At 57.3% G+C, this 14,139-nt stretch overlaps 1 protein-coding gene across 1 annotated transcript in view; it reads left to right on the plus strand.

Moving 5' to 3' along the window:
- The first annotated feature begins 895 nt into the window (after positions 1 to 895).
- Positions 896 to 14,139, plus strand: part of SEMA4D (semaphorin 4D) — a 93,931-nt gene continuing 80,687 nt past the window's right edge. Inside the window, exon 1 of the mRNA XM_027614579.1 lies at positions 896 to 992. The gene's annotated coding sequence lies outside the window, so the exon portion shown is untranslated. The remainder of the gene's footprint in view (positions 993 to 14,139) is intronic.

Genomic DNA, 14,139 nt, shown 5'->3' on the forward strand with positions numbered 1-14,139 from the left:
AGACCTGATGGCCCAGCCAGCCGCCTTCCCAAGGTTACCTCTCCCCCCAGGGCCGAAGGGAACAGTCTTCGGGGGCCAGCCAGGGCCCCCCACACCCTGCGTTAGTACAAACGTGTCACCAGGGGCCTTAGTGGGAAACGGTTTGCCATTTGGTGTAGAAGACAGTGAACACGTGGCAGACACTTGGCCCGGAGGCCCAGAAGGGCTTGGACAAACCTAGATTGGACGAGGTACCTGCCCACCTCACTCTGGGAAAATGCAGGGGGTCTGTTTGGAATGTTCTTGCCCGAAGTCAGACTTACTAAGAAGCAAAGGAACAACCATCCTGGGAGCCCACAGGGTCAGTCCACACATTTGTGCTGGGCAGGTTCCCAGCAGAGTTGGCAAGAGAGCCTGGGGGCGCAGGAGACCTTGGGGATTTGGGGGGCCTGGAAAGGGTGCGGTCAGCCCAGGCTCCCAGAAAGCACAAGCTGGTCCATTAGCAGGTGGTGAGGAAGGGGGGTAACCGGGCCCTTCGTCGGAACTGGTGCTGGACCCAGCAGAGGCCTGGCCAGGGCAGGGGCAGCCTCCGGGGCCCTGCGGGGCGAGGAGGAGGGAGGCAGAGAGGGGAGGCGGGCGGAGGGAGAGGAGCAGTGGAGGAAGGTGAAGAGAGGGGAGGGCAAAGGGGAGGGAACGAGACGCGGGGGAGGAGGAGTCTGACGGGGAGTCGGGGCGGGGAGGAGGCGGCGGGGGGAAGGGGAGGCGGGGAGCGGAGGAGGGGCCTGCGCACCGCCCCGCGCCCTCCCTCCCGCGCCGGCCTCCGCGCCTTCGCGCGCCGCAGCATCCCCGCGCCGCCGGGCCTCGCCGCCCCTCCGAGCCCGGCCCGAACCGGCCCGCAGCCCCCGCCCCGCCCCGCCCCGCCCGCCGCCGCCGCCGCCGCCGCCGCCATTCCTGCGCCCGCGCTCGCCCGGCCGGGCACTGCCGAGACGCGCAGCCAGGACGCGCCACGCCAGGTAAGGGCCGGCGGGCGGCGGGAGCGCGCGGGCCCGGCAGGTGCGCGGGGGCGGCGGGACCCTCCTAGAGACCCCGGGCCCCCGATAGTCCCCCGGAGCCTCCACCCCGCCAGACCCTCCCGGAGTCTCCGCCCCGGAGCCCCCCTGACTCCTCCCCGGACCCCCGGACCCTCCCCGGAGTCCCTTCCTTGGACCCTCCCAGAGTCTCCGCCTGAGAGCCCCGGGCCCCTCCCAGGACCTTCGGGACCCCTCCCCTCCCGAGCACCCTCCGGGCCCGGCGCGCAGGTGGCTCCGGGGGCGCAGGGCGCGCAGCCGATCGGGGCTGCGAGCGGGGGCGGCGCTCAGACCAGGCCCGCCGCGCCCCTGGCCATTGGGCCCGCGCCGGCTCCGGCCACTTGGGCCTCGCCGGGCTCCGCGGGCTTCTATTTCGGTCCGGAGGCCGCGGCCCCAGTGCGCCCGACCGGAGGCGCGTACTCAGACAGGTGGGGCAGGTCAGGGCCCTGGCGGTGAGTGCTGCAGGCCTCGGCTTCCTTCAGGGTTTCCGCTGCGTGATTCTAGAACAGCCAAGGGGAGTCAGCAGCTTTAGCTGGGGCTGCACCTGTTGCAGCCGCCTAGTGAGCGGCGGGGAGCCGAATCCCCTGGGGTTTTGCCAGTGCACACATGGAAAGGAGAGTTGGGTGGTGGTCGTTGTCTTCGTTTATTGGACTTAGTGTTGGGGTGCGGGGGGTGCGTGTGAGTCTGTAGGTGGGCAGTTCACGGAAAATGAGGCCTGTTGTCAGGGGCTGGGCCCTGCTCTCCAGCCCTGTGCCTCCCAAAGTTGCTCTGCTTTTGTTTTTAAAAGCCTCCCCTTACCTTGAGCATGGCCAGGCCCGTGGGTGGCCAGGCCGCTGTAGGCCAGGCCCGACCGCTGCAGGCCAGGCCCGACCTGGGGCTGTGGCCAAGCAGCTGGCCCCCCTGTTCCCGAGTCTATTCAAGTCCACCAGGCGCCACGGAGCGGAAGTTTCCTTTGCCGGCGGTGAAGTGACATCGTGGGCTGTCACCTCATATCTGCCCAGGCCTGGGGCCAGCCTGCTGGTGGCTTGGGCACCGTTATTTGGGAGTGTTTACTGTGTCCCAGAAACAGGCTGCCTCAGCCAGCGCTGGGGCCAGGATTCTGGTGGAGATAATGCCCCAATTGTCACTTGAACGGTTGGTGTCTATGCACATCGTCTGCAAAAATAGAGAAGAATAAAGCCGGCCTGCTCTGAGTACTCCAGGCACCGTGTGCTACCAGGGATAAAGCCTCAGGATTGAGGGGATGGTGAGGGACTCACTGGCTGTTTCTGTGGCCAAGGACTGGCCCTCGGGGAGCCAGACCCTCGCTTCAGGCTGGAAGTGTCTGTGGTACACGCAGCAGGTGAATGAATGGAAGGAAGGAAAGCTCCTCAGTGACAATGGGAGGTAGCTCTGCTCTACCACTCCGTTGCAGGACCGTGAGCTGGGGGTGGGGGGGCTGACCGACTCCCCACGATGAGCTTTGCCATCTGTTTGCCTCTGAAATAGTGCTGTTGAGTTCCTCTGCCCACCCTCTGCCCAGACTAGCATTTTCTGTTGGAAAATGCAACTTTGCAGAGCCCCCTCCCCTGGTGACTGGGGTGGCCTGCTGGCCTTGCTCAGGCCCTGGCGGGCAGTGCACACACCCGAACTGGGGTGTGGGGTGCAAGGCCACGCTGCACAGCTCTCCAGCGGCTCTGGGGCACGGGGCGGTGGGGTGAGGGGAGGCAGGGAGATGACCTTAATGACATCATTCCCTTGTGATCCCCGCCATGTGGGTTATCTGAGGCAGATTTCATCTTGAGGGCCTTCCCCACACCAGGCAGGGATGTCTAGGCCAGTCTTGGGAGTGCATGCTAATGGCCGGCTCCAGTGCCAGCCCATAGCAAAATCAATAACGCATTGCAAAGATCGTGGGTCCTCTGCCTCTTCCACACCCAGTGTGGACGGGCCCAGGCCTCCGTCCCCTCCCTCTGGGTCCCATTTCTGGTGTTGAGGGAGGAACAGGCAGGGCTGGGAGGGTGGCTGCAGAGCCTTCTCCTGACGCCGTGTCCTGAGTGGTGAGTCTGGGACCAGAGCCCCCCGGTCGGCAGCTGGGACCCTGGTCCCCAGGCATCCCCACTGCTGGCTGGGGTAGGCCCCTGCTGCTGTGGCCAGGGATTCGCTTCCCGATTGTTCCATAATTTACAGTGACTTTCCTCTTCGTCTAAGAATTTGCTTGGTTGGAAGAGCTGCCGGGAGGTGAGGTGGCCGGCAGGAGCTCCGAGCACCCCCACGCCCCCCGGCTCTTCCGGGAGCAGCAGTGGTAGTCTGTTAAGTGGCTGAGCGGTGAAGCTGGCCATGCAAAACCCTACAGATGAATTTGCTGTCGGCTGATAGGGGTTGGTGCTGGGAGAAAGGCCACCGGCTTCGCAGTTCCCAGCTGGGAGCAGTTGCTTCTCTCTGGCCCCATCACCATGGCAGAAGGGAGACTAGAAGAAGGAAAATGGCCGAACAGAAGGGATGGGGGCGCCGGGGTGGGGGGGGGAGGTCCCCTCTGCCTCGGTCTTGGGTCTGCCCCCACACCACCAGGCTGGGGCCATCTGGGGACGTCTTGGGGCGTCGCCTGAGAGCAGGGCCGGTCAGGCAGGCTCGTTGGCAGTGGAACCGGGGCTCAGCTCGCAGCAATTTCCAGGCTGCCCGTTGTTGGTGGGGGTGACACGGGGAAGCGAGGATTTAGTAGGAGGAAATACCTGCTGATTCGGGAGGGTGCGTAGTCGGCCTTTGCCTGGAGAGGGGGTGGCGTTTGTTGGCACAACAATTAAGGTGATTTTGGGGCTGAGCAAGTAGCCCATCCCAGTTCCTTGAGTGGCTCACTTTCAGCTTGCCTGACCTCCCCGAGCGCCGTGCCAGGGCCGGCTCCCTGCGCCGGCTGCCACTCGGGGGCTTTGAAGCAGCCTGGGGCATCCAAAGTCTGGGTGTGCCTCCAGTGGGGTGGGGACCCTTCTGTGGTCTAAAAGCCTCAGATGCTGTCCATGAGGGCGCAAACTGCACCCTCTGCCTGGGCCACTTCTGAGCACCTCCCCGGGACTGCGGGCTCTGGACAAAATGCAGTCAGACCAGCACTTGATTTGCCTCAAGAATCATTCTTTTAAAAAATTATGGTGTTCATGAGACAGTTGATATTTGTTATGCAAATGATGATTTTAAAAGAATGGTCATATTCCTTAATAGCAGTGTTGTGGTCATGCTGAAATGACCTGTGAGCCATGGACATGGGAGGGTGTGCAGAGGAAGCAAGAGAGCATTTGGGGCCTGGTTCGCGTCAGCAGGTGGGAGGTGGTTGGGTTGGGAGGGGTGGCCTTGTCCAGGGGTGGTTGGGTCTGGGGGAGAGTACCTCGTTAACCCTCATTATTCAGTTCTGTCCACTTCGTTTATTTTCAAAATACTCCATGATAAAAAGTGTACCGTAACCTAAGAACCGCATGTCCCCTCCCAGAAACATGCCAGAGGTCCTTCAGCTCATGACACAGTGCAGAGGTTTCCTTCAAAAGAAGTGCCAAAACATGAAGTGAAACCACTGCTTCTTCATGGAGAATGTATAGAAGGAGCCGGTTTTCGTGTGCGTACATGTCAAAAGCAACCTCGACAGGCACATAGTGTTTGTTCAACAGATAATTGTGGAGTGCCCGCTGTGGACAGCAGGAGCTGCTCCAGGCCCTAGGGTGTGTGTGTGTGTGTGTGTGTGTGTGTGCGTGCACATGTGTGCATGTATGCATATGTATGTGTGTGTGTGCTGTGTAAGTGTGCGTGTGTGTATACGTGCTGTGTGTGTGCTGTGTGTGTGTGCATGTGCGCGCGCATGCTATGTATGTTTGTGTGTATATGTGCTCTGTGTATATCTGTGTGTGTGCGTGTGTGCATGTGTGTGTGCTGTGTATGTTTGCGTGTATGTATATGTGCTGTGTGTGTATACCTGTGTGCATGTGTGTGTGTGTGCTGTGTGTGTGCATGCTGTGTATGTTTGTGCGTGTGTGTATATGTGCTCTCTGTATATCTGTGTGTGTGCGTGTGTGCATGTGTGTGTGCTGTGTATGTTTGTGCGTGTATGTATATGTGCTGTGTGTGTATACCTGTGTGTGCGTGTGTGTGTGTGCTGTGTGCATACATGCGTGTATGTGTGCATATGAGTGTGCGTATGCTGTGCATGTGTGTGTGCGTGTGTGTTGGAGGAGGAAGTGTGCATATGTATTGGGGGAAGAACAAAGGAAGGGATGAAAGAGGAAGGGGAACTACTTTTTTCCCTTCTATGTACTTCTGTTCAGTTAGTTGCTTTTGTAATGGAATTGGTTTTTTTTTTTTAGTCTGAAAATTAATGTTTAAGAAGGGTTTCTCCATTAGGTAATACAATATTCTATTCTAAATACTCCAAGTTTCTACATCTAAATTTATTACGAACAGGACTTGATTTGTAGAAATCCGTGCTCCTGCACACCATACTAGGGATGATGTGGTTTACGTGAGGCGCTCTGGAGTTAGCAGTCACTGGCCCTCTGAGCAAATGCTCTGTGGGCCGTGAGGACACAGACATGGGCACCTTGCCCTCGGCAGCCAAGGAGACCAACCCCAGACCCTGAGCCTCGAACGCCAGCATGTCGCCCAGCGAGGCCAGACCTTGGTAGAGGTCGTCTGTGCTCTCCTGGGGCCTGGGGCCTGGGGCGGTGGGGGGGCCTCAGCTCAGACCCACCCCGGTCCTGGTTCAGGTGGAGAGGCATGTCCCCCTCTGTGGCCCAAGAGCAAACGCAACCTTGTCCAGAGCCTTGGCTGGCAGGGTCCCCCGGCGGGTGGCGGTGCAGCCCCGTGGGCAGGTCCACTCATTCTCTGTGCTGGCTTTGTTTCTGTTTTCTCTTAGTAGAGGGTATGTTAAGTCACTTCACTAACCAAAAAGCGTAAAGATGGTGAGTCTGCCAAGTGGAAAGCACAAATGGCTTGGGATCCTAAGGGTTTTTCCCCTTATTTGCCTAGTGCAAGACATTCTAGGAGCTTTAACCACCGGAGTAGAATTTGCTCTGATCCCGCATTCGGGTGGTGTTTGGCTCTGCCCCGTGTGTGTTGAGGTGGGTGCTCTGCCCACACGCTTAGGCGCCCGCACCGCGTGTCCTCTATGTGGCGAGGGAGGGGCCCGCCCCCGGTGGCGCTGCTCCGAGCCCGTGGTCCAGGCTGCAGGTCTGCGGGGCGAGAGCCGCCTGCCGTCGCTCGGGACCAGAGCATGACGTCTCCCCTCATGGGGGGCCCACCAGCCCCTCACACATTCGTCCGCCGAATGGAGGACTTCCCCTGGCGGCGGTGTGCCGAGCGCCCATCACAACAAGAAGCCGAGGCGCTGAGGGCCGGGCCCGCGGGGCGCTCCCGCCAGGCTGAGGGAGAGGGCCGGCCGACGAGGGGAGAGAAGTCAGGCTCTGTCCCACGCGGGGCCGTGGTGGCGTGTTTGGGATTCGAAGTCAGGTGGCCAGAGGGCGGGAGGGGCGCTGGGGTCGGGCCACGTCCCCATGTGTGGGAAACATGGCGGCTCATGGGCGGTGCAGCAACAGAGGAGGCCAGGGGGACCCCGAGACTCAGGCTCAGACGACCGGACGCAGGGTGCAACTGGATCACCCCGAGGTGGGGCCGTCGCGGGCGAGCCCTTGTGGGGAGTCAGGGAGGATGGCCGCTCTCCCGGTCGTGCCTGTGAGCCCGCGCCGTCCACGTGCAGGTGTGAAGAGCTTGTGGGCTGGCGAGGCTGGGGTGTCAGCCCGCTGCTGGGGCAGAGATGGAGCTTTTATCCTGTATTTTGTTTGATTTTATTATTTTGAGAGAGCACGAGAGCGGGAGTGTGAGCACGCACACGCAGACGGGGAGCGGGTAGGGGCAGAGGCAGAGAGAGAGAATCCCAAGCAGACACGACGCTGAGCGGGGAGCCCAACGTGGGGCTCAGCCTCATGACCCTGAGATTCTGCCCTGAGCCGAAACCTCGAGTCGGACGCTCGACCCACGGCGCCACGCTGGCGCGCCCAGGGATGAAGCTTTTAAAAGCTGCGAGTCAGCACGGGACAGCCAGAGGTAGGGAGAGGAGAGGACACCCGAGGGACCGTGAGCGGTGGCCGGTGAGGCCGGAGGAAGGCCGCCCAGCCGGGGCGTCCCGTGCGGTGAGGGCTCAGAGCTGACCCCAGCCACCCGGAGGAGGCTGGCCGGCTGAGGTGGCATGGGGGCGTGTTCGGCCAAGAGCTCAGGAGGCAGGGAGGGGGGTCTGCGGCCCCTGTTTTGCGAGCTGGCCTTGCGGGGGGGCCCGGTCAGTGGGGTGGGGGGCAGCCAGGGTGATGTCGGGGTCTGGGTCCTGAAGGGAGGGACAAGCCGTGAAGGCAGTGGGGAGGTGGCTCTTGCCGGAGTCCTCCAGGTGGGGGAGCCGGCCGGCCCCGGGGGGGTCTCCCCACCAACTCGCAGTGTGGCCTGCAGCCTGCGTGCACTGCACCCCTGCTCGCCACCCCACCCCCCTGCCCGGGGTCTATGCACAGGAGGGGCCGGGGTGCCAGAGGGCGCTGTGGCGGCACAGGCGGGAGCTCACGGGTGGTGGGCACCGGGGGCGCTGGAGAGCTGTCCACCGGGTGCCTGGGCAGGGTGGGCTGCCGTCTGACAGTGCTGGGCAGAAGAAGGGAGAGGGGCAGGTCCACTGCGGGGCGGCTCTGCCCCGAAACCGAGGCTGGAAGTGGGGCCCCGTCCTGGGGCTGTGTGGCCGCAGGGGGACTGTGAACATTCCCTCTGGCTGTGACTTGGCATCTGCCACAGGTGGGCCCGGGCCACCAGGGAGGACCTGGGTCTTGTGTAGGACAGTGAGTTCGTCCCGGGGCACCTGGCCACTGGCTGAGAGCAGGTCTGTGAAGGAAGGCGTGGCCTGCAGGTGAAGGGGAGTCCTCAAGGACTTCCGTGTAGGATGGCCCTGGGACCCCGCAGCCCCCCCGGGATATCTGCCCAGAAGAGCCGAAGACCGGCATTTGAGCCAAATGCTGTGCGGGACTGTTCACAGATGCACACGCAGCAACAGCCGTGAGTTGGGAGCCACGCAGGTGTCCGCGGTGGATGAATGGCTGGGCGGACGTGTCCCGCCACACCGGGACAAAGCGCTGACATGCTACATCGCAGATGCCCCTGGGAAACATTGTGCTAACTGAGCAGGGACATATTGTGTGATTCCGTCTACGTGAAATGTCTGGAATAGACGGGTCCGCGGAGACCGGAAGCGGTCAGGGGGCGTGTGGCTGGGGGAGGGGTTGGGGGGAGTTCATGCGAGTGGGGTTTCCTTTTGGGGCAAAGAAAGGGCTCTGGAGCTGCATCCTGGTCTTGTTTGCACGGCGCTGGGAACGTACTGTGTCACCACATGGTACGCTTTAACATGGAAATGTTACCTTGTGCGTGTTTTATAATAAGTGGTATGAAGCAGGGCTCCTGGGTGGCTCAGTCTTCCTCTGGCTCAGGTCGTGATCTCGGGGTCCTGGTCTCCCAAGTCCAGCATGGGACTCCCTGCTCCAGGGGGAGCCTGCTTCTCCCTCTCCCTCTGCAGCTCCCCCCACCCCCCGGTGCTTGACGTCTCCCTCTCTCTCAAGTAAATAAACAAATCTTTAAAAAAAGATTTTTTAAAAAGCGGTAAAAAGCGTGTGCGTTCATGTGCGCATCTTGGTGTGGAAGTGGGTTTTCCTCCTCCTGGGTAGCTGCGAACGAGTGCACCTGTAGGGTATGCAGTAAGCGTCTGTTATTTAACTTTCTGAGAAACAGGCAGACTGTTTTCCACGGAGCTTGGATCATTCCCCGTTCCCGTGCTGACGTGTGAGAGGACAGTTTCCCAGCCTTGCTGTCACTTGCTGTCACCGTCTTTAATTTTAGCTCTTCTAAATGTGTTATGTGCTGTATCCCCGAGATTTTAGTTGAGCAGCTTTTCCTGGGTTTATATGTAAATATTCTGTGAAGTACCTGTTCAGATCTTCTGCCCACGTTTGAATGGGGTTGTCTTCTTATATTTGGGTTCTGAGAGCTGTTCACGTGTTCCGGATTCAGATATGTTGCAAATATTTTCCCTGTCTGTGGCCGCCTTTTTATTTGATTAATGACATCTTTCAAAGGGCAGATGTTTTCGGTTCTGATTCAATACCGTTTTATCGACTGTTTTTAGCCGTTTGTGCTTTTTGTGTCCTGTTTACGAAATTTTTGCCTAAGGCCTAGAGTCATGGAGATTTTTCTCCTGTGTTTTCTTCTGAAAACGTTAATGGTTTTTATCCATTTTGTTGAGATCTGTTGTCCATTTTGAGTTCGTTTTTAACTGGAAAATGCCGAGGATTGAGGTTCATTGTTTTCCATATTAGATAATCAGTTCTAGTACCGTTGGTTTAAAGACACAGTTCTTACCGTTGGATTCTCTCGGCATCATGTTTGGATGATGTAGTACCCGAGCTTATCGGTGTGGCTCTGTTTCTGGACTTGATTCTGGCCCATTCTGGATTGTTCCTTGTCGGCCCCCCAACCTCTGTGTCTCCATAACTGTTGCCTTATGAAAAGTCTTGAAGTTAGGTAGTGTGAGCCTCCCAACTGAGCTTTGTTTCTAGATGGTTTTGTCTAGTCTAGACTCTTTGCATTTCCATATGAATTTAAAATCCTCTTGTCAACTTCTATAAAAACACTTGCTTGGATTTTTGACTGGGATCACATCAACTCCTTAAATCAATTTGGAGAGAATTGACATCTTCACAGCACTGAGTCTGTCAGCCAACGAGGTGGGCCATCCCCCCATCCACGACCATCTCCCCCATGTCTCCTAGTGGTGACGTACAGAGGCCCACATAGAGGTTTTATACATATTTTGTCAGATGTATTCATAAGTACTTCATGTTTTTTAATGTTATGAATGGATTTCTTAAAGTCTTACTGTGCAATTTATTGTGAGTGTTTACAATTGATTTTTTTTATTGCTTGTTTATTCTGTGACCTTTCTAAGTTTACTTATTTGTTTGAGTAGCTTTTCCTGTAACCCCTTAAGATTTTGCACATAGATAATCCTGACAGTTGTGAATAGGGACCATTTACTTCTTCTTTCCAACTGGAATGCTGTGTCTTTTTCTCCTTCATTCTCTTGTCTGGGACCTTCAGTACGCTGTTTCACCCAAGTGGTAAAAGTGGACATTCTTGCCTGTTCCCAATCATAGGAAGAAAGAACTTTATGCTTTTTCACGAAATACGATGTTAGGTGAAGATTTTATGTGGATGCCTTTTGCTGAGAGTTTTTATCGTAAATGGATGTTGAATTTTGTCATATGCTTTTTCTGTATCTATGGAGATGATTGTATGATTTTTCTTTCTTTTTCCTAAGTATGGTGAATTATGCTGATTAATTTTTGCATGTTAAACAGCCTTGCATTGGTAGCCCAGACTCCAGATGGTCGTGAAGTATTATTTTTCCTACATATTGCTAGATTTAATTTGGTACAGTTTTGTGAGGGACGTTTATAACTGTATTCATGAAAGGTACTGTGTTCTTTTCTTGTATCTGTCTGCTTTCGGTATCAGGGTAATGTTGGCCCCACACAATGATTTGGGAAGTATGTATTTATTATTTTTTTAAAGATTTATTTACCTAATTTAGAGAGAGCACGCACAAGAGCTTGTGAGCTGAGGGAGGGGCGGAGGGAGAATCTCAAGCAGACTCTACTGAGTGCAGAGGCCGACATGACCTGAGCTGAAATCAGGAGTCAGATGCTCAACCGACTGAGCCACCCAGGTGCCCCTTTATTATTTTTTTAAAAAGAGAGCTTGTGTGGGAGCATTTTGTTTCTTCCCTAGGTGTGTGATAGAATTTACTAGTGAAGCCATCTGGGGTGTTCTTTATGGGGAGGTTTTCAAGTAAGAACTCAGTGTCTTGACATAGGGCTACGAAAATTTTCTGTAGGTCGGTCCTGGTGTTTTGTGTGTTCCAGGAATCTGTCCATTTCCTCTAAGTTGTCCAACGTGTTGGAATAAAGTTGCCGCATAATATTCCTTTATTATACTTTAACGTCTGTAGGATCTGCATGACGTTCCCTCTTTCGTTCTGAGCCTGGAGTCTTCCAGTGCCTGGCGCCCCAGCCATCCGATCCCCGGGTGGGAGGGAGGACACAGACCAGTGGTTTTGACAAGCTGCTCAGGTTATTCTAACCTTCCGCCAGACTTGAGAACCTTCCAGGTGGAGGAGGGAGGGATTGGGCTGTGCTTCCCGGTGTCCCGCAGGTGTCCCAGCGCAGGAGAAGGCAGATCTGATCTGAGAGAGCAGAGCAGGATGTGGGACCCTCAGTCTGAGCGCGGGCTCTGTCTGGAGGAGGCCAGCAGGCGGCAGCCTTGGCGAGGGCGTTGGGCTCCGTGGCCGCCTTGGTGGAGCCCGCGGCTATGGAGGGTGCTCAGGACGTGCCTGACCCTAGAGTGCAGCGGAGCGGGGGACAAAGCCTGCTCTGCTGGGGGGCGGTTTGTGTTGTTAAGTCCGGTTTACTGACAAATAGTCTGTCTACAGCAGAAGTCGCCCCGCGTAAGGCCCTGCCCTGTGAGTTCTGATGCAGTCATGAAACCACCACCAAATCAGGATATGGAAAATTTCCTTAACCCTGCAGACTTCCTTGTGCCCTCTGGCTCTTGTTGCTGAGGCCTTGGGCACCGTGAGGGCCTGTGTTTACCCGGGAAGGAATAGACGGTGCTTTCGAAAATACTGTATCTGCACCGAAGGCTCCCTAAAGCTTGGCTTTAACCTGGACACTGAATTCCACGTGCGTGTCCCAGCTCCGTGTTTGGCAACAAGGGATCTTTCACCGTCCCTGTTCCTTGACCCACAGCCCTGGAGCCGTGGGTGCGTGATGGGTGTCGACATGGCTCCCGTGGGGTCCCTGGTGCTTGTCTCCCGTGTCCGAGCTCTCTAGAGCACATGGGCGCACACACACGCACATACACGGATGTCCCGAGAGCCCGGCCCAGTCTCTGAGGCCTCTCATACCTGCCGTGCTTGACAAGCAGGTGGGTGTTTTACTGTCTGTTGTGCTTTTAAGTGGAAAACATGCTGAGGGAAGTAGGGCAGCCGCCTCGGCCCCTCCCACGTGGGTGAGGGCCAGCTCCTGGAGCGGGAGCGTGTGGGGCCGTGGGCGCTCAGGACAGGTGGGCTGCGGGGCGGGCAGTGGGTGCAGGCTCTCCTCCCGCCTTGGCCTGTCACCTTCGCCCTGCCCGGTGGGCCATGGGGTCAGCCGGCGGGGGCCGCATGATTAAGGGGTAGGACAGTGACAGATCCCTTGTTGGTGAGCGTGGACCTGGGATGCGCGTGGATTTGTGTCGTGTGCAAAAACAAGCTTTAGAGAGGTTTCAGTGCATTTATAATATTTTCAAAAACTTTTTATTAGAATATTAAAACTTCACCGCAATCAGGAAGCCTGGCTGCTTTCCAACCCTGAGAGTGTCTCACGGGTAAGACGTGCATTTTATATGGTGACCAGTGCACATGGGTGTGTGTGCGTATGCGTGCACACACGTGCACACAGGCGTGCATGCACGCACAGCGCACATTCACATATGTGCGTGCACACGTGCGCACAGGCGTGCCTGCGCACGCATGCATATATGCACGCACACACGTGCGCACAGGCGTGCATGTGCACACAGCGCACATGCACATATGCACGCACACATGCGCACAGGCGTGCATGCACACAGCACACATGCACATATGCATGCACGCCTGTACGCACATAGTACTCGTGCACATATGCACACATGTACACACACATATGTGTGCACACACATGCGTACACACACCCCTAAAGCCAAAGTTTTCCTCAACAGAGCACTCACCCCTAGCTACACACAGTACTTTTGGTATGTGTTCAATTGCATCTAATTTAAAAGTTGTTTCTATTCACCCCCCAGTTTGAAAAACACCCCTCTTTGATGTTTGGCTCTGTGTGTTACTGCATGGATGTTTTAACACTTTGGCAGGATGCAAGCTGTGTATTTCATATTCTCGTGCCTGAGACTCCCTCCTTCTTGGTTTCTCTCTGTCTGTGGCCAGGATGAGGTGGGGCCTGGAGCACAAGGGGCCACAGCCCACCATGGGACTGCATGCTCAGGAGCCACAGGGCTGGGAAACTGGGTCACAGCAGAGTCCCTGAGCTGAGCAGGCAGAACTGGATGGCTGGCATGTCTTTGAAACCCAAGGGAGTGGCTTGGGTTTCAAATGTGGGATCCTACAAAGTCTGCTGGCTCCCTCGGGCCTTCTGTGTGGGGGCCCACAGTCCCCTGGCATAGTGGATAAGACCACCCTGGGAATGTGATTTTTAAAAATAGATACTGAGGGCCAAGGTCCTGGAGAGCAGCCTTCAGGGAAAGGCAGGTCCCTGTCACCTGCAGTGCCCACCTGAGACTGCCTGAGCCAGGGGCGTGGGCTTGCCGTGAGCAGGAGAGTGAGCACCGTGTCCAGGGAGCAGGTCTCTTTGTGCAGTGGGTGACCAGCTCTGCACTGTCACCTTATTTCCAAAACGAGGGAGAACCAGGAGGAATGCCACCCCTCATCCCGGTCAGAGAGGAGGCAGCAGGGCAGTCGAACCAGATGGGAAACACAGCTCCATTCACTGCCCACCGCCGGTGCCCCGACTGCTGGGCAGCGCGAAGAGCAGGAGCCTAGCTCCTGGGACACAGACATGGCCTCTGAAAGCGTGTCTGCCGGCGGCGTGGCCACGGCCCGAGGCTGCCATGGAGCATGGGGTGCTTCCCTGGGACGTCGGAGGTGGGGCGATGCTGGTGAACGCCCTGCGGGTCTCTGCGCCTCGGAGGTGCAGGTGCCTGTCTGCTCAGAGCCGAAGGGGACGCGTCTCCGGAAGGAAATGGGGCTGCAACCTGTGGTGTCATGGTTGTCCTCACCCACAGAGTGACCCACGTGTGACCTCACGCCGGGCGTCCTGTTCTGGGGCAGCAGGACATAGAAGTGCCAGCAGACAGACGGTCACTTGCCTTGTGAGCGCCGTGGCGGGAGAGTGCATCCCAGTGGCTTCCACCAGCTGAGGCCCCTGCCCACGGCCACTCCTGCTGCTTCGTGGTGGGTCCCTGCCCA

This window comes from Zalophus californianus, chromosome 13, assembly GCF_009762305.2.
Source record: "Zalophus californianus isolate mZalCal1 chromosome 13, mZalCal1.pri.v2, whole genome shotgun sequence".
NCBI classification, from domain to species: domain Eukaryota; kingdom Metazoa; phylum Chordata; class Mammalia; order Carnivora; family Otariidae; genus Zalophus; species Zalophus californianus.